Consider the following 24,994-nt stretch of genomic DNA (forward strand, 5'->3'; position numbering starts at 1 on the left):
TTAGAAAAGCCAAATCTCTCAAGGACACACTCTGTACTACCCTGGTGCCCAAAAAAGCTAGAGACAATCCTGTCACGGGATTTTATATCTGTGGCAAGTGCAAAGCTTGTAAGAACAGCACCAGCACCAAAACCATTCAACTTTCAAAGCATCTTGACCCTTTTATCATTCGAGTGCACACAACATGTCAATCGGACTATGCAGTGTATGCACTCATGTGCCCTTGTAAACTGACCTATATAGGTAGTACCAAACTACCTGCTAAAGAAAGAGTACTTCAACATATGAGGGCGATAAACCACAAAGACAAAAGCTACCCCATAGCCAGACATTTTGAGTCCTTTCACAGAAGCAACCCTAACCTGTTATCCTTTTGTGTGTTGGCATCCATACCCACAAGGGAAAGGGGAGGCAACAGGATTCAAGAATTGAGGAGGTTAGAATCCCTTCTGATCATTAAATATAGAACGAAGCAGCCGAATGGGCATAACCTTGACGAAGAACTGGAAGTCCATCTGGGTTAGCTATGTACTTCATCCCTAAATACAATTGATTCCAGGGTGAACACCAGCTCAGCAATGTTTTTTAACTCTGGTTAGTGAGAATATTGTTGTATATAGAATTTGTTTTAGACTTGTCACTGATGCACTTCTAATCACTGAACTATTTATCTTCTTTCACCAGATAATTGTGAAGAGTCACTCGTTTTGGCAATGCACGAGCACTTAAATCACGTTTTCAAGTATGGAAGATGACACGTATGGGCAGCAATATGAGCTTGGAAGTCTCTATAATTCAATGACCTGGTATGCCTTTGATGACCGGTGTTGCATGCCCACTGGGGCGGACTGATACTTTGAAATAGGCACTTTTGAATGAATGCCCACTTGGGCCTGAGATGCTCCTCTTATTTTCATTTTCTTTGTCATTTAAAAAATCCTGGCTACGTTTGATAATTAGACAGATAGGATGTCTAGTTTGCCAGGGTTCATATATAACCAAAACATGACTGTGCAGTGTATTACTATACATTAGACACCCAGCACAAAGACTGATCATCCCCAAGACAATTATAAATTATGTGTAACTTTCCACAAAATATCTGAATTAACAGGCTGCCTTTTTATTGCACCCATGTATTTATATAATTCCAATCGTAATGACTTTACATGATGAAATAATGTTTTGGTCAAAAGAAAATACTGTCTTTCCATACATTTGAATTACTTTTTTCTTTTTAACATAGCATTTAAATTATATGCTGTGTATTGTATTTTATTTAATTTGCATTTGCCAGCATTAACACCGATATAATGCCTAGTGACTATACCACAAGTCTGTTTACTATGTTGTTTTGGAAGGTCATGTGACCATATTTAAACATGAGAATCACTCACACTCACGCTCGTGATCAAGAGGTTGTACCTCGAAACGCGTTGAGTAGAAGCTAAATAAAAGCTCTTGGATTACTTCAAGCTGGCCTGGACATTCCTGATTTTATCGAGGGGAATTGAATTTGGATATATATATATATATATATATATATATATATATATATATATATATATACATATATATCCAAGCTCCGGTTGCACCAGCAACACGAGTCACTCAAAAGCGGGTGCTGTTATCGCGGTGGTGCACCGCGTAACAAATAGTAGCTCCAATTCCTCAAAGATACCCAGCCGGGTCAGAAAAAACACATCAATCACGGGGTTTTCAGCATTTGGCAAAGGTTTATTCAAAGAACAAATGCGTTTCGGGAAAGAATCCCTTTGTCAGTGTTCACAACTGAACGCGCTGCGCGGCACCATTTTGGTGTTCACTAGGATCATTGAAACAAACAAAGGACATCATCAAACATTCTAGTTTGCGCGCCATCACTGGCTACTTGTTTAAAGTCAGAAGAGGAATTGGTTCTGTATTTCAACAAAAGACTGATCACCTTATTGTGATTAATCTGTGTTTGTAACTCATTAATTTTTGCACATGGTCACTTGTAACAGGATAATATCTGTACAGTCACAAAATATGTAAAGTTTTTTAAAAAATATATAGATATAAAAATGTAAACAAACTTTTTGATACAACTAATAAAATTAAACAAAAAATAGATCATACAAAAATTCATTAGTACCTGAATATTCTTTCAGCGTCTTAACTGAGTGATTTAAATCCTTGCACATAACCCGGTGCAAATTCCCAGTTTTCCTAAAAGAATGCTTGTTCAAAGTCCTCATCTTGGGTACAGTTGCGCCTGAGTCTTAAAAATTCCCCATAGGGGATGCTATTTATGAGTTTACGGGGGTGGCTGCTGGAGGCGTGCAATACACTATTGCCTGCCGTAGGTTTTTTGATAGAGTTGAGTGCAGATCTTACCATTCCTCACACTAACCTGAAGGTCCAAATAGTTGACCCTTTCATTCCCCACCTCTCCCGTGAACCTTAAATTGCAATCATTATTGTTAAGCACTTGTATATACTCGTTTGCCTCAGTTACTGACCCATCCCAGACAAGGAACAGGTCATCAATGTTCCTGCTCCATGCTACCACCTTGTTGTTACATGTGGCCTGCCTGGGGGCCCAGGCTACCTGCTCCTCCCACCAGCCAATAAATAAATTTGCATAGCTGGGGCGAAGCAGGAGCCCATCGCTGTGCCAGAGAGTTGTCTGTATAGGTCATCCTGAAATAGAAAGATGTTGTTATATAAGCAAAATTTGATAAGTTCCAACAACATCTTGTTGTGCACTGCATATGTTAACTGTCTCTTATTCAGGAAATATTCAATAGCAAAGAGACCCTGTTCATGCCTAATGCATGTGTAAAGACTTGTTATGTCTAAGGTAATGAGTACATAGGTCGGTTGCCAGTCTAGATTTTCCACTTTCTCGATGAAGTCTGAAGTATATGACTTCAGCGAGAGTACAAAGTCAAACAGGTTTTGAAAGATTTTCAGTTAGTCCCCCTATGGAGTAGATAATTGGTCTCCCTTGGGGATTTACTATGCTTTAATGGACCTTGGGTAGGTGGTAGAAGAAAGGCAAAATCGAATTCACAGTCTTTAGAAAAAGGTATTCATCGAGTTCCAACATCTCACGCTGGATACTAGAAATGTCTGAGGCATGGCAAATTTTACCTGCTCATAATACTATCCTGAGATCTAATGCGGCCATTTAGGTCACAATTGTCGATACACGGCAAGATATCATCTGAAATTTCGGTACTTTAAACTTATGATTAACGTACAATAATGGCGACGTTATAGTCCTATAACGTCCATTTCTCAGGAAATCGTTGTTCAGGTAAAAAATTGCCTGCAAGACCTCATGACCGATGTAACAATATGATAGTAATATCTATCTTACATTCTCTGCCGATACACAGCAAATTTAGTTGTTGAAACAATTTGAAACATTCACCTTGTAAACCATCCTAATGTTTATTTAAAGATGGCACGCAAACTCGATTGTTTGATGATGTCCTTTGTTTGTTTCAATGATCCTAGTGAACACACAAAATGGTGCCGTGCAGCAGGTTCAGTTGTGAACACTGACGAAGGGAATCTTTCCCGAAACGCGTTTGTTCTTTGAATAAACCTTTGCCGAATGCTGAAAACCATGTGAGTGCTATATTTCTTCTGACCCGGCTGGGTATCTTTGAGGAATTGGAGCTACTATATGTATATATATATATATGTATATATATTCAACGACAAAGAACACCCAATGGATAGGCCCACACTCAGCGTGTTCTACGTTCTTTATTTTCCAAGGCGACAAGGCTTCAAACCTTATTATACATGCATATCTTCGCCACAATATCCAACGCGTTTCGGGCATCCTTCCGCCCTTCATCTAGGGAAATGGCATATGTGTCTTGGCAGCATCACAGTTCGTTTAAATGTTACGCCAAAGGTCAAACATTTAAACGAACTGTGATGCTGCCACTTTACATATGCCATTTCCCTAGATGAAGGGCGGAAGGATGCCCGAAACGTGTCCGATATTGTGGCAAAGATATGCAGGTATAATAAGGTTCGAAGCCTTGTCGCCCTGGAAAATAAAGAACGTAGAACACGCTGAGTGTGGGCCTCTGCATTGGGTGTTCTCTGCTGTTGAATATATATATATATGTATACTTTTATTTTCATTTGCGCAAAACAGAATGATGTTCAGTTGATTGTATTTAGGGGCACATTATGCTACACAGGTACATGGTATGCCTGGCGGAATATGAATTTCCATAGCCCACTAGGGCGGTATAATTGAACATTTTCCTTTTTGTCTAATATGTACCGATACAATAGGCATGAAGTACGAAAAAGAAAAGAAAGAAAAAAAAATGAACCACACCCACTTGTGACATCTATTTTTGCACTTTTATTACTAACTCTAAGAATGCATAATTATGTATTATATTTTGAGTTGAACAATACTTACGTATCTAAACTGATTAATTTAAAAGTTTAGGCAATGGAGTCTTTTCACTGTTTTCATTAGTAAAGGCGGAACTAGTCTCTACCACTTTAAATACACATTTGCATCAGTGTAAACTTAACCCATAAACAAGCTATGATTAAAACAGCGAAACGCATTGGGCACCCATTGCATAAATAAATAAAAGCGTTTGAAGAACTGAGGCCGCGGCACCAGTGTGAATTCTTTTCATAATACTGAATTTGTTGAGATATATATATATATATATATATATATATATATATATATATATATATATATATATATATATATATATATATATATATATATATATATATATATATATATATATATATATTCACAGAAAAAAACATAGGTTTTACACACGTTATAGTTAGGAAGTAGCATTTAAAAAACCTATGAAATTCACTGAAAAAACCATAGGTTTGACACATGTTATAGTTAGCTGGAAATTTTACTGACATAAAACCAATGAAATTCCACGTTATAGTTAGTTGGACTCACTATAACTTGCACGTGCAATGCACTGCTGATGACGTCACATATTACATCACTCATGATATGGTCAGTGACATCACTCATGACATCACTGATGACACCATCCAGTGAATATGTCTCTTTCTGAAAAATAAATATTAGTGAGTAATGTTTAAATATTTAAATATATATATTAGTGTTTCACTTTGTGTATAAGTGGCTACATGTGTTGGTAAGTAGCTACATGCGTATGTATATGGGTTATTAGATGTTTCTCTTAGTATCAGTATGAGTGTCTATATGGTTTGGTGGGGGTATTACTTAGCACATAGATGCATGAGTGACTGACTCTCTGTTTGTATGTGTTTTGAAGACAGCATATGTGCAGGACTGTATGGGTGGATGAGTGTGTATATGTGTTTGTTAGTGAGTGAATGACTGTCTCACTAGTGTCTTTATCAGTAACGACATATGTTTTAATCTAGTATATGTGAATATTGATGTATATAAGTGAGTATATGTGAGAGTAAGAGATTGAAAGAGTTCCTGTTTAAATAAGTATGTGTTTCTATAAGTGATTGTTTAAGAGAATAAATATGTGTAATTTTCAATAGAAGTAAGGTGAAAGTGTGTGTATAACTCTATATTCAAATAAATGGATGTTCAATAGTTTATTTGCACGTCGATTGTCGGTGTGTAACAGGATGTATAGGTGTATCATTTCATATGATGAGTGAGTATATGTATGAGTGGATGTGTATATAGATGGTGGAATTACTGAATTACTTGTTGTAACTGATATGGGTATCTGCATTTTTTTTTAAATTTCAGTTTCTATTTTTGAATATGTGTTTCAAGGGTTACATTACAGTGAAAGGAGGTCTGTCACTATGTCACAAGGATGGTGTCATCAGTGATGTCACTGACCATGTCATGAGTGATGTAATATGTGACGTCATCAGTAGTGCATTGCACGCGCTAGTTATAGTGAGTCCAACTAACTATAACGTGGAATTTCATTGGTTATATGTCAGTAAAATTTCCAGCTAACTATAACATGTGTCAAACCTATGGTTTTTTCAGTGAATTTCATAGGTTTTTTAAATGCTACTTCCTAACTATAACGTGTGTAAAACCTATGGTTTTTTCTGTGAATTTCATTGGTTTTTAAAATGCTAATTCAGAAAAATGTCGTGTATGCAACCTATACTTTTGGCAATAAAGTTCTGGCAATATTTTTTTCGAAAACAAGCCGTTTTCTTCACTGTTCAAGTTTCATAGAGACTCCTTGTAAAGCAATACAGAATTTGAAAGTCTGTACCTTGCCTTTTTTTAAACACATTAAAATTTGTCTGTAAATAAAAATAGCCTAACTAAACTTTCGTGCGCGACCCGGTGTGCGCACTCTCGGCAACAGTTGTCAATAAAATGGATATCGCATTTCCAGGCTTTCGTGCGCGACCGAGTGCGCGCACAGGCCTATATATTTCGTGAAAACCTTGCGATTTGAACTTATTGAATTTCTTCATACACCCCTCAAAGAACTTATAGTACGTCAAAGAGACTGTACCTAGACTTCTTTTTTATTCTTATGAAACTTTTCAGTAAATGGAGCCGAATGTCTTTTTAAACTTTCGTGCGTTACCGGATGTACACACCTTGGTATTTTTTTTAGAAATATAAAACGTTTCATACTTTAACAATTGTGTGCTTAAATCCAGCTCAGAAGATATACAAAATCAGGATGGTAGTTGGTTCAACCCGGACCGTTTATTAGAGGTAGATCGTCCGACTCCACCGGAAGACACCCCTAATAAAAAAGACATATATATAAAATGCGGACTAGCCGCTGTATCGTGCTAGCAAACTATAACATATAAATCGTTAGAAAAAACAAAAGGAATCGAGCAAAGACAGTAGGCCACTGATGAGATCTTTTTTTGACCTCGCTAAAATAGAAAAATTAGGAACAACCCCTCATGAGAAATATGAAACTAGTGAGAGAAACCGAGCTCAACGCCATGATGGCTGCAAGACAGCTCGGCTCCGCCGCCCACCCCACCCAAAATAACGACAAATATTATAAAGATACACAACACACCAGCAAAGTAACAGGGTAAAACGTTTTATTAAATAACTATTTACATGGCAGCCTACTGCAACATGAAAACAACACTTTCAATTGGTTCTTAATAGTTTCAATTCTGGAATTTACACGCAGCACTCCACCCACTTCCCTCACTATCTTTTCTACTCTCAAGAGACAACAACGTCCTACATCTTTCGGAAGACTTTGGTGAAATGGCTACTGTATCTCATTCATCTTCCGAATCTAACCAAAATGAACGACTACCTTTAATAAGAAAAAATAAATCTTTCATCTGGCAATTTTTCACTTATCCTGAAGATCAAAAGAAACTGAATGCACCAAAAGTAACCTGCACGATATGTGATTTGGTTCTCTCAAGAAGAAATCCAGCAAAAAAATATTTCTTTTCCATACATACCATGGTGCCGCATGTCAAACAAGTGCACCCTCTGCAATTTGCAGAGGCAACGACAAGAGCCCTGGCCACGCTATTACCATTAGAGGTGGCCAGCACATCTTCTGATCGACGACCTGTATCTCCATGGAGTGCAGAGATGGACTTCAGATATTTAACTATATATGGTCTATAACCTATGGTTTTTTCAGTGATTTTCTTTGGTTTTTTAATAGCAAATATCAAAAGCTTTTTTGTGGAAAATGACTAAAATTAGGTATACATAAGCGGCGTTCATTTATGTTCACCACAGCCATTGTTAAAAGTAAAGTGAAAGTCGCGAAACAGTGGCCACGCCATCTAGTCCCTTTTAGGCCGCATCATGCACGTAAGTAACAGCCATTTTCTGTGTCATGGCCTCTCTGCCCACTGCCAATAGCCTATGATTGTTCGAAATTGGTTCTCTTTGGGTCATTCTCTGTTCACAAATAAGCATAAAGTCGCAATACTCTATTTAGTTTTTGCAGATAGTGAAGGATAGGTAGTGCACACTTTTGTCCCCTTTGTAACCCGTCATGCCTATCTCTGCCCCGTTTGTTGGTAGTTGGTTCAACCCGCACCGTTTATTAGAGGTAGATCGTCCGACTCCACCGGAGGACCCCCCTAATAAAAAGGACATATATATAAAATGCGGACTATCCGCTGTATCGTGCTAGCAAACTATAACATATAAATCGTTAGAAAAAACATGAAACTAGAGAGAGGAACCGAGCTCGACGCCATGATGGCTGCAAGACAGCTCGGCTCCGCCACCCACCCCGCCCAAAATAACGACAAACACTATGCAAATATTATAAATATATACAACACACCAGCAAAGTAACAGGATAAAACGTTTTATTAAATAACTATTTACATGGAACCTACTGCAACATGAAAAAAACACTTCTAATTGCTTCTTAGTAGTTTCAATTCTGAAATTGAACACCCAGTACATCCAGAGGTCATGTCCGACAAGTTGTGTGGGGGGATGCCTTGCTAATGCCGCCACCCCCACCACCTTCTGTAGGAAGGACTCTGGATATCCTTGGTCCCTGAGAGGCTTCGATGTCCCTGCCTTGCACAAATGTCATAAGTTCTGGATGTTGAGAGCCATACTTCAGGGTCCGACAAGTTGTGTGGGGGGATGCCTTGCTAATGCCGCCACCCCCACCACCTTCTGTAGGAAGGACTCTCGATATACTTGGTCCCTGAGAGGCTTCGATGTCCCTGCCTTGCACAAATGTCATAAGTTCTGAATGTTGAGTGCCATATTTCAGGGTCCAAGAAACGCGGACTCGGAGGGGGCGCTTGGCTCCTGCCCCCTCCCCAAGTCTTGTTCCCCTGGTATGGCCTTAGATCGCCCCTGACATAGGCGGCCGGCTCCCGGGGTCAGGTGGAACTTCTTGCCTTTTGATGCCTCTTCCATTCTGGACCTTGTCCCACAATCCGTTTGACCTGAAGACACGTCCTGCGGTGCCCTGGTCCAACCATCACATTTACACCGTCTCACCCGCCATCCGGCTGAATTGCACCCACTCTTCCGATACAGCGACAGGCGGCTGCCACGGAGCTCAGGAAATGGCGGTCGGCTCCACAGACTTGGGCCTGGCCTGCAAGGATGGCTCTGGGCAACCCTGGAACTCGGACGCTTGACTGCTAGGGCATGAGCCCCATTCCCAAAAGCGTCCCGTCAGCCTTGAAGATTCTACAAGAGTCACCGAGGCCCCCGACTCCTGCAGACTTCCGGTGGGGAGCGACTGCCATGATTGCTTGCGGAATGGCCACGACGTAGCCACGGGGTGCTCTCATGCTGACGCCAGCTTCAGTCTGAAACATCCAGAAACACTGTAGACTACCAATTCGATCAGTTCCGGTGGAGCCCCAACGACGTATCGCGTTCTTGCGTAATCCGTCATATGACGCGCCGCGTTAGCGCACCGGGAAGTGCTCCGGTGAGCGAGGCGCGAAGCGCAGCTTCCCGGAAGCAATGCGGAGCGCGTAACGTAAGCAATTACATTTCAGTTGGTTCTCCCTCACAATATTTTCAATGTCACATAAAAGTCACCCATCACCCACTGCCATCTCTGGCTGTTTCCATGGTAACACCTCATTCTGCACCTGGCTGAAGGCACAGGTCAAAAGTTCATATCTCAACGTTCTACAGCAAAGTAACAACACTGTTTTCCCTCCAGAAACACCTGCCAATCCACAGCTCTGTTACATGTCTTTTTTTTCACACCCAATAGTACTTTTCGTTTAACATAAACATTAACATGCAACGTACTGTTCAATCTCCACTTCTTACAATCAACCAATCATTTTTATTTTTTAAACCACACCCAGCCTCTTCCTTTTTCTTTATTTAGAATTTCAACTTCTAACTACCATTCCACTTCCAGAACCGATCGGAGGACGACTACAAATCCCTTGAAAATGAAGGTCTGGCTAATAGGACACAGTTATATTCACTGGAGTGAAAAACATGCAGTAAGCAGACGAATTTGCAACCTCAGCTTACCAAATGTACACATAACATGGATTTCCAAAAGAGGAATGAAATGTCACCAATTGATTCCATTGGTGAAAACTTTTATGCATCTCCCAGAACCAGACCTTATAATTGTGCACTGTGGTGGGAACGATCTAGGCACAATCACTGGGGTAGGTCTGGAAATGCTTCTAAAAGACACCTTTCGACAATTGATGACACTTTTTCCTCGATCTGCCTTGGTATATTCCAATATATGCCAAAGACAGAAATGGAATTGGTCCAATCACCATTGTGCACAATTTGAGAAAGCAAGGAGACATGTAAATAAATCTGTTTCTGCGTTCCTCAGAGATTATAGCATGGGTTCTATTTACCACAACAACTTGCGTTACCACATGCAAGACGTCTATAGGAGAGACGGTGTTCATTTCACGAATGAGGGAAACAGAATCTTCCTCTGCAACATCAGGCTCTGCATCGGTACTTACTTATAAATGCAGAAAACACTCAATTAACACAATGGCTCTTTTCAGAGCCACCTTATATCTAAGCACTCAAACTTCTGATTTATCTCCATTTTCACACTCTTGTAAAAAGGTGTGCGCGACCGAGTGCACGCACCACGCAACTTTAAAAAATATATATATATATATATATATTTTCGCCTTTAAGGGCCTTACTGCACACCCTGAGAAAACCTACGCAGCAAAACAATCTCTACCTTCTCCCCTTTCCATATTCCAACGCTTTGAAATCAACAATATATTTACTCGCAATGACAAAATGGCGGTCAACACTTCCTGATTTCCTTCGAATCGAACGTTAACAGACGTCACGCAACAAAATTCCGCTCGCACGCGCAGCCGTTTGGGTGCGCGCACATGTGCGCGCGTATAGATATATAATTGATTTTAACTTTAATTTCCTCAGCAACTACTGAACGGATTTACACCATTCCAAAAAAAGCGTAATCTGCGAGCCGGACTGTACAGTTTTGCCAAATTTCTTATAAATCCATTCACCCGTTCGACCTGTAGCCGAGTCTAAAGGTCCTACGGAAAATAACATGGAGAAAACACGTTTTGGGACCCCCCTTTTATCTCAGCCCCCACTTGACCAATCCCCCCCAAAGGAGCGCAGCGGACCGAGCCATCTTCTTTGAGAAATTCGCTAAGATTCTTCAACCAGGGCCAAAGTTATTCCAAATAGAATGTTGAGGATTTCCTATGGAAACTAGGTCCTAACTATAACTACCTACTGGCGACCGCCAGTAGGTAATATATATATATATATATATATATATATATATATTCACTGAAAAAACCATAGGTTATAGACCATATATAGTTAGGAATTAGCATTTACAAAACCTTGAAAATTCACTGAAAAAACCATAGGTTATAGACCATATATAGTTAGGAATTCGCATTTACAAAACCTTATTTTACTCACACAAAACCATTGAAATTCCATATATAGTTAGTTGCACTAACTATATATATCGCGCACCCGCAATCCACTGCTGATGATGTCACATATTACATCATTCATGACATGGTCAGTGACATCACTGATGACATCACTGATGACATCTCAAATGACATCACTGATGACATCTCAAATGACATCACTGATGACATCACTGATGACATCTCATTTGACATTACTGATCACATCACTGATGATATCATTCATGTGATAATACGATGAACCTCTTCAGACTCTAATATAACCTTAGATACAATCAGTGTAAACAGACACTCACAGACTGTCACTCATCCATGGAGTTACTCACACACCTAGTCAGTCATGCAAAGAATCTATCACACCTCCATTTCCTCAACTATACAGTTATACAAACTTTACTTATTCAAACATATACTAACACATATTTACTCTCTTATACAATCCCTGATACAAGTTCACAATGATCCATACAGCCACTCACACATTCACTGGCTCTTATGCACAGTTATTTATATATGTCAACTCTCACATGTACTGTGTTTTACATATGTACTTACTTTGACATGTAGCACTGAGATATCCATTCACTCACCAATACACTCATGCACACAGTCAACCGCCCATACAGCTGTTTCCACATGCACTTTTGAAACCATACATCTAGTGAATCAACTGCTCACACATCTATGCACAGAGTCATACACCTCCCAGCCACCCACACACACACTCAGTCTCCCATACAAATACTTGGGCAACCAATCAATAACCCATATAGTTACTCATATAGCTACTTATCAACACATGCAACAGTTTACAGAACAACAGACATAATGATGCACAAATTAAGACAGTTTAGTCACTAACCCATGCACTCAGTGAGACACATTTAATCACTCACTCATACAGTCAGTCATGCACCTACTAAATCCTTCATCCAGACACTTATACATCCACTCATTCTTCAATATGTAAGACATTATTTAACTTTACAGAAACATACAGTCACTGGATGTTGTCAGCAGTGATGTCATCAGTGATGTCATTTGAGATGTCATCCCTGATGTCATCAGTGATGTCACTGACCATGTCATGAATGATGTAATATGTGACATCATCGGCAGTGGATTGCGGGTGCGCGATAAATAGTTAGTGCAACTAACTATATATGGAATTTCAATGGTTTTGTGTGAGTAAAATAAGGTTTTGTAAATGCGAATTCCTAACTATATATAGTCTATAACCTATGGTTTTTTCAGTGAATTTTCAAGGTTTTGTAAATGCTAATTCCTAACTATATATGGTCTATAACCTATGGTTTTTTCAGTGAATTTTCAAGGTTTTGTAAATGCTAATTCCTAACTATATATGGTCTATAGCCTATGGTTTTTTCAGTGAATATATATATATACATACATATATAAACATATATCATCTGTATATCTATATAAATACAAACATAAATGCATGCATACATATACTTATATGCATACAGATGCATGTTATTTACATGAAAGTTGAAAAAACACTAATAAAAGCAAAGCTAAAAAGCCACCTCATTACAAACAGAATGGCTTTAACTTAAACGAGGGCGAGATCTATTGCATTTTCAATGCTTGTTTAATTTGGTTCCATCAAGAAGGCATTCAGATGTGTCACACATTTGCCATAAATTCTGAATGTTAGCACTCTAGTTGCACATTAGATCACTGTAGTAAAGCTACTGCTCACCAGGGACGTCTGCTGCTGGTATTCAAAGTGCATGTTTCAGTCTGCATGTCAGAATTTTTTTAATGAAATAGAAGAGGATTAGAGAAGTCACTCAAAATGATCCCTAATTTTTCTTTCTGAAGCACTAATCATACTTTCTATGGCAAAATTAACCCCCTCATGTTGTTCCTTTTTAAATTGAGTGTTTTCAGACTTACCACTTCATTCCAATCAAGATGGCTTCTGGTGTGCCATACTTTTGTCATAAGTAAGACTGTTAGCGCTCTAGTTGTTCTTTAGAACACTCTGGGACATTGTGTCATTGGGCTATACTTGGGGTACATCTGGGTGATATTTGGGCTACATTTAGGCTCTTTTGTCTCTGGTGGCCATCTTGGGAGACTGTATGTCAGAATTTTTTAATGAAATTGAAGAGGGTTTGAGAAGTCACTCAAAATGTGCCCTAATTTTTCTTTCTGCAGCACTAATCATAATTTATATGGCAAAATATACCCCCTCATTTTGTTCCTTTTTAAATTAAATGTTTTAAGAGTTACCACTTTATTCCAATCAAGATGGCTTCAGGTGTGCCATACCTTTGTAATAAGTAGGACTGTTAGCGCTCTAGTGGTTCTTTAGAACACTCTGGTACATTCTGTCATTGGGCTATACTTGGGCTACATCTGGGTGATATTTGGGCTACATTTGGGCTCTTTTGTCTCTGGTGGCCATTTTGGGAGACTGCATGTCAGAATTTTTTAATGAAATAGAAGAGGATTTGAAAAGTCACTCAAAATGTGCCCTAATTTTTCTTTCTGCAGCACTAATAATACCTTCTATTGCATAATAAACCCCCTCATTTTGTTCCTTTTTAAATTAAATGTTTTAAGAGTTACCACTTTATTCCCATCACGATGGCTCCAGGTGTGCTATACCTTTGTAATAAGTAGGACTGTTAGCGCTCTAGTTGTTCTTTAGAACACTCTGGGACATTCTGTCATTGGGCTATACTTGGGCTACATCTGGGTGATATTTGGGCTACATTTGGGCTCTTTTGTCTCTGGTGGCCATTTTGGGAGACTGCATGTCAGAATGTTTTAATGAAATAGAAAAGGATTTGAGAAGTCACTCAAAATGTGCCCTAATTTTTCATTCTGCAGCACTAATCATACTTTCTATGGCAAAATATACCCCCTCATGTTGTTTCTTTTTAAATTAAATGTTTTAAGAGTTACCACTTTATTCCAATCAAGATGGCTTCAGGTGTGCCATACCTTTGTAATAAGTAGGACTGTTAGCGCTCTAGTTGTTCTTTAGAACACTCTGGGACATTCTGTCATTGGGCTATACTTGGGCTACATCTGGGTGATATTTGGGCTACATTTGGGCTCTTTTGTCTCTGGTGGCCATTTTGGGAGACTGCATGTCAGAATGTTTTAATGAAATAGAAAAGGATTTGAGAAGTCACTCAAAATGTGCCCTAATTTTTCATTCTGCAGCACTAATCATACTTTCTATGGCAAAATATACCCCCTCATGTTGTTTCTTTTTAAATTAAATGTTTTAAGAGTTACCACTTTATTCCAATCAAGATGGCTTCAGGTGTGCCATACCTTTGTAATAAGTAGGACTGTTAGCGCTCTAGTTGTTCTTTAGAACACTCTAGGAGGCTGCAGTAGAACACAAAGGAATCAACTGACAGTCTCTGTCCTTGTTGGATGTACATGTTTTACTGAGAATGTCAGACTTCATTTTCACATGACTGAGAAAGATAATGTGAATTTACAGAAAATATGCTTTCAGTTTAGCTTATAGATCCCCTTCCAAACCACTGTGGGAAAATCATGAGATATTAGTTTTCTTTCAAACAATATTCATGATATCACAGCAGAAGGTTTTTTCACATGGTAAAATCACCTTAGAACCCACCACAATTCCTAAAACGAGTATGGTACCATCAACAAATGATTTATAATGTAACTAAAGTCCTAAAACCCTCTATTAACTACAATGCTTTTTAATGAGGTGCTATCATGTATATTGGTCCCAAGATGGCTGCCAACACTTCTTGGATGAAGTGCTGACAGCCAATCAGATCAGATGTGTGGTTAGGCTCCGCCCAGATATATATCTTTTTTTGAACCTAAATTACTCAAAATCCACTGGAGCACATATATTGAGACCCAGCAAAGGCACATCGGGCTAACAGTCCCTACAATTTTGCCAAGTTTCGTGCAAATCCATTCAGCCGTTCGAGCTAAAAGTGAGGCCAACCGCCCTATGGAAATTAACATGGGAAAAACGCTTTTTGGGACCCCCCTTTTTTCTCGGCCCCCCCTTGATGAAACCTCCCCAAATTGTCAGTGGCTGCTCAGAAACAAAATGTTCCATTTTCCTGAAAATTTCAGCCAATTCCGTCCACAAACGCCAAAATTATTAGACATAGAATTTTCAAAAATCCCATAGAGAAAAAATCCTAACCATAAATACCTACTGCCAGTAGGTAATATATATATATATATATATATATATATATATATATATATATATATATATATATATATATATATATATATATATATATATATATATATATATATATGTATTACCTACTGGCGGTCGCCAGTAGGTAGTTATAGTTAGGATTTTTTTCAATGTTAAATCTGAAAATTCTATTTGGAATAACTTTGGCACCGGTTGACGAATCTGCCTGAAAATTTCCTGAAAATGGCCTCGTCGAGCTCCGGTCCTTCCTTGAAAGTTTGGGGGGGATACGTCAAGCGGGGGCTGAGATAAAAGGGGGGTCCCAAAACGCGTTTTCCCCATGTTAATTTTCATAGGGCGGTCGATTTCACTTTTAACCCGAACGGCTGAATGAATTTCCACCAAATTTGGCAAAATTGTAGGGATTGGTAGCCTGATGTGCCTTTGCTATGTCTCAAGATATGTGCTGCAGTGGATTTTGAGTAATTTAGGTTAAAAAAAATATATATATCTATAGCAGCGCACCGGTGCGCGCACCAGGGAGCGCTCCGGGCGCGTGACGCGAGGTGCGCATGGAAAGCTGATTGGCTCTCGGGTGTCTGTAAACATTCGAAACAGTCCAGAGCGGCCGCCATCTTGTGTATTGGTAAAATCGAGACATAAGAGGTGGCTAAAACAAAGGGGGAACTGACCATAAGGCGTCAGGGATAGACCCCTTTGACCCCCTAGGTTTGATGTGGGGGCTATAAAAGGGCCCCGCGGGGCATTTAAATTTTTTTTTTTTTTCGTTTTGCGCGGGGGAAGCGCTCGGTGCGCGCACCAGGTAGCGCACCGGGGAGCGTAAAATGAGGGAAAAAGATGACAGAGTTTTAAAAAAATGAAGTTTTTATTTAGAAATTGGAGGTAGTTCTTAAAAGAACTTCTTTTTGTTGTTTTATATTTTTTTTGTGTTTTTTGAACTTTTTGAACTTTTTTGGGCTTTTCAAAACAGTTTTATATTTTTTTTGTATTTTTTTAGGGGGAGAAACAAAAAAAGGGAATTGAAACTGGCTCAACTGGAGCAAAAAAACTAAAAACCCAAAAAATTACTTCTTTTTGGGGCACTTGTGATTATCACGTGCAAGGACGATGAGCTTAACGCTTTTTTCGCCATAGGCGATAAGCTTGCCACATGCAGAACAAGTGATTTTAAAATCAGCAAATCTCGGCTGAATGCAAGGCATCACCTCGGATGTTTCTGGTTCTGATGAGGTGGGTTGGTTTCTTTGAGAGGGGGTCCTTGATGACTGGGGGAGGTTACTGGCCAGTTCCCTGAACTCTGCTCGAGAGTAGTTGTTTAGGTGCTTTCTGGTCATGTGCCGAATCATGGTATAGTTACCAAAAGAATATTTTTTGTTTGGGTTGCCCCGTGAAAGTTCATCATTGCAGATGAGGCAAGTCACCTTGGGCGCATTCACCTTTTTTTTCCCCTCTGGGATTGAAAAAAACTGCCATACAATGTGAGGTTTGGGTTTGTAAGGTGTATTTTCTTCTGGCAGCCATCTTCTTCTCCCCTCCTCCTCTTCCTCTTCCTCCTCCTCCTGTTCTTGACCACCAATATAATTTGGAGCTGGTCCTCTTGGTGGTTGTGGTGGTGGTGGTGGGGCAGATGCACCAGCTGATGCTACTACTGAAGCCAATATTTGGAGCAAAAAAGTAGAGAGAGCAACAAACAGGTCTTCCTCAGTCAAAGGACAAAGTCAGAATAAGGAAAAAAGGTGGGGTCTTTCATCATTTAGAAAAAAAAACTGTCCTGAACCAATGAGAAGTGTTATTTTCAGGTCACAAGACCAGGGGCTTCATCATTATGAAACTAAAACTGTTATGAACCAATGAAAAGTGTTATTTTCTGCTCACATGACCCGACGCGCTTACGCTAAGCGCCCGGGGGCGCGCAGCGTAAGCGCGTCGGAAGTTTACGTTGTGCGATCGTATTCGCTCGAGTACTTCCGGGTGCGCTTACGCCGTGCGTATCACGCGGTCGCGGCTACGCGATACGTCACGATCATGTTTTCGTTTGCGATATTGGCGCTCACGGGACGCTCCCCGGAGCGCGCCCGTGCTGCTTTTCAGAAATACGCTTTTCGGGGCGCACTCCGGGGCGCGCTCTGGGAGCGCTCCCCCCAAAAATTAAAAAAAAAAAATGGGATAATTGTAGGGACAGGTAGCCCTATTCTGAAGTGGTTTGTAAAAAAATTAACTTTATAAAAATATGTATTGTGCTACATTGGGCTTATTATATGTTAGAGCCAAAATGTAGCCCAAATGTAGCCCAAAGTAGCCCAATGTAGCCCAAAGATGGCCACCAGAGACCAAAAATTGTAAATGTAGCCCAAATTTCAACTAGATGTAGCCCAACTGTAGCCCAATGACAGAATGTACCAGAGTGTTAAAAAGAACAACTAGAGTGCTAACAGTCTTATTTATAAAGTGAAACTTATAGTTAGGAATTAGCATTAACAAATCCTATGAAATTCACTGAAAAAACCATAGGTTTCACACCAGTTATAGTTAGGAATTAGCATTTAAAAAACCTATGAAATTCACTGAAAAAACCATAGGTTTCACACCGGTTATAGTTAGGAATTAGCATTTAAAAAACCTATGAAATTCACTGAAAAAAACGTAGGTTTCACACCAGTTATAGTTAAGAATTAGCATTTAAAAAACCTATGAAATTCACTGAAAAAACCATAGGTTTCACACCAGTTATAGTTAGCTGGAAATTTTACTGATATAAAACCATTGAAATTCCCACGTTATAGTTAGTCGGACTCACTATAACTTGCGCGTGCAATGCACTGCTGATGACATCACATATTACATCACTCATGACATGGTGAGTGACATCACTCATGACATCACTGATGACACCATCCTTGTGACACAGTGACAGACCTCCTCTCAGTGTAAAGTAACCCTTGAGACACATATTCAAAAATAGAAACTAAAATTTTTAAAAATGGACATACCTATATCAGTTACAACAAGCAATTCTGTACTTCCACTATCTATATACACATCCACTCATTCACCAACAGTTCTATATAGTCACTCATACATATACTCACTCATCATATGAAGAGATACACCTATACATCCTGTTACACACCGACATTCATCCAAAAGTTACTCACACACATATTCACACGTGCAAATAAACTATTGAACAACCATTTATTTGAATATAGAGTTATACACACACTTCCACCTTACTTCTATTGAAAATTACACATATTTATTCTCTTAAACAATCACTTATAGAAACACATACTTATTTAAACAGGAACTCTTACAATCTCTCACTCTCACATATACTCACTTATATACATCAATATTCATATATACTAGATTAAAACATATGTAGTTACTGATAAAGACACTAGTGAGACAGTCATTCACTCACTAACAAACACATATAGACACTCATCCACCCATACAGTCCTGTACATATGCTGTCTTCAAAACATATACAAACAAAGAGTCAGTCACTCATGCATCTATGTGCTAAGTAATACCCCCACCAAACCATATAGACACTCAAACTGATACTAATAAAAATATCAAATAACCCATATACATACGCATGTAGCTACTTATCAACACATGTAGCCACTTATACACAAAGTGAAACACTAATATATGTATTTAAATATTTAAACATAACTCACTAATATTTATTTTTCAGAAAGACACATATTCACTGGATGGTGTCATCAGTGATGTCATGAGTGATGTCACTCACCATGTCATGAGTGATGTAATATGTGATGTCATCAGCAGTGCATTGCACGCGCAAGTTATAGTGAGTCCGACTAACTATAACGTGGGAATTTCAATGGTTTTATATCAGTAAAATTTCCAGCTAACTATAACTGGTGTGAAACCTATGGTTTTTTCAGTGAATTTCATAGGTTTTTTAAATGCTAATTCCTAACTATAACTGGTGTGAAACCTATGGTTTTTTCAGTGAATATATATATATATATATATCGATGGCGAGGGAAAAATAAAGACACTTTGATATAACCACCTGGTGTTGAGAAGATCTGTACCTGAGGGACGTGTGGGGAGCCACATTGTAGGACTTTGCTTTTATATATATATATATATATATATATATATATATATATATATATATATATATATATATATATATATATATATATATATATATATATATATATATATATATATATATATAAATAAAATGATCAAATCAAGACCCTTTCATCATTTAATCAGAATGAATGGGCTTTACCAGTTTGCCTTAAAGTAACTGCTGAAGCATTTGTAGATCAAAAGAAAGATATGTTCAATTATTTATTGCATGTAAATGATATGCTAACTATTTGCAGAAAGGTTTAAGTATACTTTAACCAGTTTACTTCTAAGCACATTATGACTCTTGTTCTGCATCTATTTCATTTTAGGTTCCTCTCTCCTTGTGCAGCCAGAGCTGTTCAGTTGGCTACAGAAAGGCCACACGTAAGGGATTGGCAAGTTGCTGCTATGACTGCATAAAATGTTCAGAGGTTGAGATCTCAAATCATACAGGTATGCCATTGTTCAATTCTCTGATGTGGGCCATTGTGAACTAGTACGCATTGAGAAGGACTGTTCCATTCTTGATTGCCTGAGATAAAGATGACTCCTCCCAGTAGCAATACTTGCCACCTTGCTCTGAATAGTGTACCTGAAAAATTATGGGGCTGAATATGAGTTTGGCGGCGACATCACAAGATGTAATTGGTCCAGAGAATGACTCAAAACCAGCGGCATACCAACTGGTACATTACAACATTACAGTGGGGCATGCGGTGTTGTGGTGGTGCAGCCAAGGCTGCAGAATGCTTCAGGTCCAGGAGAGAGCCTGAAGCCAATGCTGGCAGCCCTGCTGAGCAGCCAGCAAATCAGGCACACTGTTGCCATGCACCATGTTATGAATGGCAAGCAGTGTGTGTACTAACATGAGTGGCATGGGGGACAGCATGTGCCCCGGGCACTAATCACATGGGCATGCTTGACATGGGGCCCTTTTCTGTGGCCCTTTACCTGCCTTTCTGCTAATCTTTTCATGACAGGGTCCCCATCATGAAATGGTCGGTGGAAAGGCAGGTTGTATTCCCATTGACAACTACTGTCCACACTGCCACCGCGGGACCACACATCTGGAAAGGGGCGACCATTCGGTCCCCCCGAACGTATGGCGGAGTACCACGATCCCCCCGGGAAGCCATCTTGGGCGGGGGGCGAGTCTCGGCTGGTATGCCCGAAGCGGCGTAGCCGGGGCGCGCCTTTTTCCCGCCCTGGAGTGGGCTGGCCTAGACACTGACGCGGCCGACCACGCCCTTCAGGGCAGGCGGGGGCGGGTTTACTCCCGCCCTGAAGACGGATAAAAGGAGCAACAAGCCAAGAAAGCATCCTCTTGTTCCTGTGCTCTGAAGCTGCACCTCCTCGCTGCACGTGAGCTCGAGACGGAACGAAGAGCCATTTTTTGAGCGTGGTAATCTTTCTCTTTGTCTTACAGAAACTTTGTTGGAGAATGCCTAAGAAAGCCGGAAAGCGAATGACTACCGATCAGATGCTGCGGGTACTCATGAAGGAAGTGACCGATCTAAAGAAGCGGATGGCGGATAGAGATGGGGAAGAGGGACCGAAACGGCCTTTGGCAGGGGAAGCTCCGGGAGGAAAAGGCAAGAGACCCAGAAGGGGAGCAGCTGGGGGGGACATTCCGGTTCCCTGTGCTCCGCTCGAGGAGCCAACTCCGGTGCCGGCAGAGGGAAATCCGATTCCCGTAGTGGTCACCCCCGTGTCCGCGGAGGATATGCCTCCTGAGCTGGCAGCACAATTAGCAGCGTGGTTGGGAAAAGATGGCGAGGGCACCACGGCTGAGGACGCACGGGCCTTGATTAAGCAGTTGCGTGAAACGAAGGAGGCGGCGAAGACTTCATCGCCAGGTATCACGCCGGTTGCGGCAGTAGAAAAACCACCAGGAACAGGTGTAACCACAGATACAGCCTCTGGTTCAGGTAAGCGGCCATTGCCGATTGCGAGGGATGAGTCTGCACCTTCACGAAGGGAAAGGTTGGGTCAACATGTCCCTCGGTCTATTAAGGAAAAGATATGGGCAGATGAGTATGTGAACATTTTTTCATTGCTTACTGATCATTATGAGATGGAGCATGTTAGGAGCCAAAAGGAGCTCATGCATCCGGGTGTGTGGCGCGCAAAGATGGCCGCCTTTAAGGTTGATGAACACATTGGCAATTGGGGCAAGGCGTGGGGGATTTTTACATCCATAGTGGGCGAACGTAGACCCGAGTTGTTGTCCGAATTGACGATTTATCAGACACGGATCATGGAATATTCCGTAGCGTATGGGGGCACTCAGTGGTTCTGTTACGATAACATTTTTAGGAAAGCAAAAGAGCACGATAAAAACTTAACTTGGGATTGTTACGATTCTGTGTCATGGTCAAAAATGGAAAGTACTGGTATGTTAAAGGTCCCACTGGTAGGGAGCGGTGGGGGGGAATCCTCCCGCCAAAATGCCGGGACGCCCTTTCGATCAGGTTCGGGTAACGAGTACCACTCGAGGCCGAACGGCAACACAGGTAAAAGGGGGGTTTGTTGGAACTTCAACAGGGGTAAATGTTCGAGGCCCCAGGGGACATGCAAATTCCGCCACGAATGTGGAGGGTGCGGGCAATCATCACATCCGGAGTCCATGTGCAGAGCCAAAACGGGTGATAACGGTCGGTAAAGGAGGCGCCAAACAGGTCTGAAATAGTCCGAGGGGCGCCTTTACCTACTCCGGTTGATACCATGGCAATGATTCCTTGGCTCAGCGAATACCCGGATCATGCTTCCGCTGGGGTGCTGCGGAACGGGTTTTCATATGGTTTCCGCATCCCAGTGGGGGATTTCCAGGGTATAAGACAATGTAAAAATCAAATATCGGTCTTGAAACATACGACAGTGGTACAGGAAAAGATTGCGAAGGAGGTTGCTCGAGGTCGGGTGGCCGGTCCATTTGTCGAGCCACCATGTGATAACTTTGTTTGTTCTCCTTTGGGGGTGGTCCCTAAAAAGGACCCGGGTGAGTTCCGACTGATACATAATTTATCAGCCCCACATGGTCGGTCTGTGAATGATGCAATAGACCAGGATATATGTTCGGTGCGGTACGCATCTTTCGATGAGGCCATCGCCATGTTGAATCGCCTAGGGCCCGGGGCGCTGATGGCGAAGTCAGATATCGAGTCAGCGTTCCGGTTGCTCCCGGTACACCCAGACGATCAGCGTCTCCTTGGTTTCATGTTTCAGGGTCACTATTACATGGATAGATGTATGCCAATGGGTTGCTCTATTTCTTGTGCCTATTTTGAAAAGTTCAGCTGCTTTCTGCAATGGGTCTTCACAAAGAAGACGGGTTTCCAACATGTCATGCACTACCTCAATGACTTTTTGTTTTTGTGGGCGGCCGGGGTTCCAGAATGTGGACAGGCTTTGAATGAATTTTGTACCTTAATGACGCATCTCGGTGTGCCATTGGCACCAGGTAAGACTGTGGGACCCTCGACTTGCCTCGAGTTTCTAGGGATCGAGCTCGACTCCGTGGAAGGTTGTTTTAGGTTACCTAGAGAGAAGGTGGAAAAATTCAGAGTAACCTTAGAAGCGTGTATTAGGGAGTCCAAGGTCAGATTGCATCAGTTGCAACAATTGGTGGGGCAGCTGAATTTTGCCCTGAGAGTCATGCCGATGGCCCGCCCCTTTTCCCGCTCGATCTCTCAAGCCATGGTCGGCCTGAAGGAGGGTCATCACCGCACGAGGTTATCGGCAGAGGTTCGTCAGGACATGCGCATTTGGTTGGCATTTCTGGCGGATTTCAATGGTCGAGTGGTCTGGAATAAACCGGCGGTGTCCTCCGAGGAGCTGGGGCTGTGGACAGATTCGGCAGGGAGTACTGGTTTTGGTGCCATATTTGGCACACAATGGTCGGCTCAGAAATGGCCATTATGGTGGCATGAGTGTGGATTGACGAGTAACATTGCCTTTTTGGAATTTTTTCCCATTCTGGTGGCCCTGAAAACTTGGCCCGAGGGGCTTAGAGATCACTCTGTGGTGTTTTGGTCTGACAACATGACCGTGGTTGAGTGTATCAACAGCCAGGCAGCACGATGCAAATGGATTCTGAGATTGCTTAAGGAAATTGTACTATTGTGTATGCAGTTGAATGTCCTATTCAAAGCGAGACATGTGCCAGGGGTAATGAACAAGGCGGCTGATGCACTTTCTCGTTTTCGTATGCAGGCCTTCTGGGGTTTTCTGCCCACAGCGGACCCGGTGGCGGCACCCTTTCCCGAAGCTCTCTGGTCTCTCGGTGCCCCGAATTACAGCACCTCGTGGGAGAGAGTTTAGCCCCCAGGACGAGGAAGGCATACCAAGGGGCGTTCCGATCCTACTGGGCCTTTGTGGGGGAGGCTAGGAGGGAGCTTTGGGGTCAGGAGGAATTAGTAGTTGATTTTCTGTTGTCCTTACATCAGGCAGGCAAATCAGTGGCTACGGCCCAGAGGCATCGGGCCGCCATTTCCTTTATGGCAAGGGCTCATGGGATCCAGGACCCGACTACATCTTTCGTTGTGCAAAAAGCGCTACGCGGGTGGCAACGCCTTGAGGGTCGCAGAGTAGATGAAAGGCGCCCGATAGGTCTGGATAGGTTGGCTTTGTTGTTATCTGTACTGCCTGCAACATGTTCATCCCGGTATGAAACAGTCTTATTCCGCGCCGCTTTTATGTTAGCATTCTATGGGGCTATGCGGGTAAGCGAGCTAGTTGCAAGGAACAAACAGGATACCCTGGGGGGATTGTGCCGAGAGCACGTTCAGGTCAGGGGGGAGACAATAACTGTCTCGTTTGTCAAGTCCAAGACCGATCAGGGATCGATGGGGGACTGCATACTGATACAAAGGATTCCCGTGTCTTCCATGTGCCCGGTGAGGTGCGTTGAGGAATATTTAGCACAGAGGGTGGCATCATGGGGGGGGACCTTGTTGAGACACGCTGACGCCACCCCACTGACGAGGTTTCAGTTCCAGCGGGTGCTTGCGATGTCGATTTCAGCCGCGGGCTTAAAACCCGGCGAGTTTGGGACCCATTCCTTTCGGATAGGGGCTGCGACAGAAGCTACAGCCAGGGGTTTGAATGTCGAACAAATTAAACGTGTGGGGCGTTGGTCCTCCAATTGTTATAAAAGGTATGTGCGGTTGCACATGTTATGAAGCTGCATTGATGTACTCACGCTTCTTGTTTTTCTTTGGTTTTCAGTTGCGCAAGCCTACG

Source organism: Lissotriton vulgaris, chromosome 5 (genome assembly GCF_964263255.1).
Source record: "Lissotriton vulgaris chromosome 5, aLisVul1.2, whole genome shotgun sequence".
NCBI lineage: Eukaryota > Metazoa > Chordata > Amphibia > Caudata > Salamandridae > Lissotriton > Lissotriton vulgaris.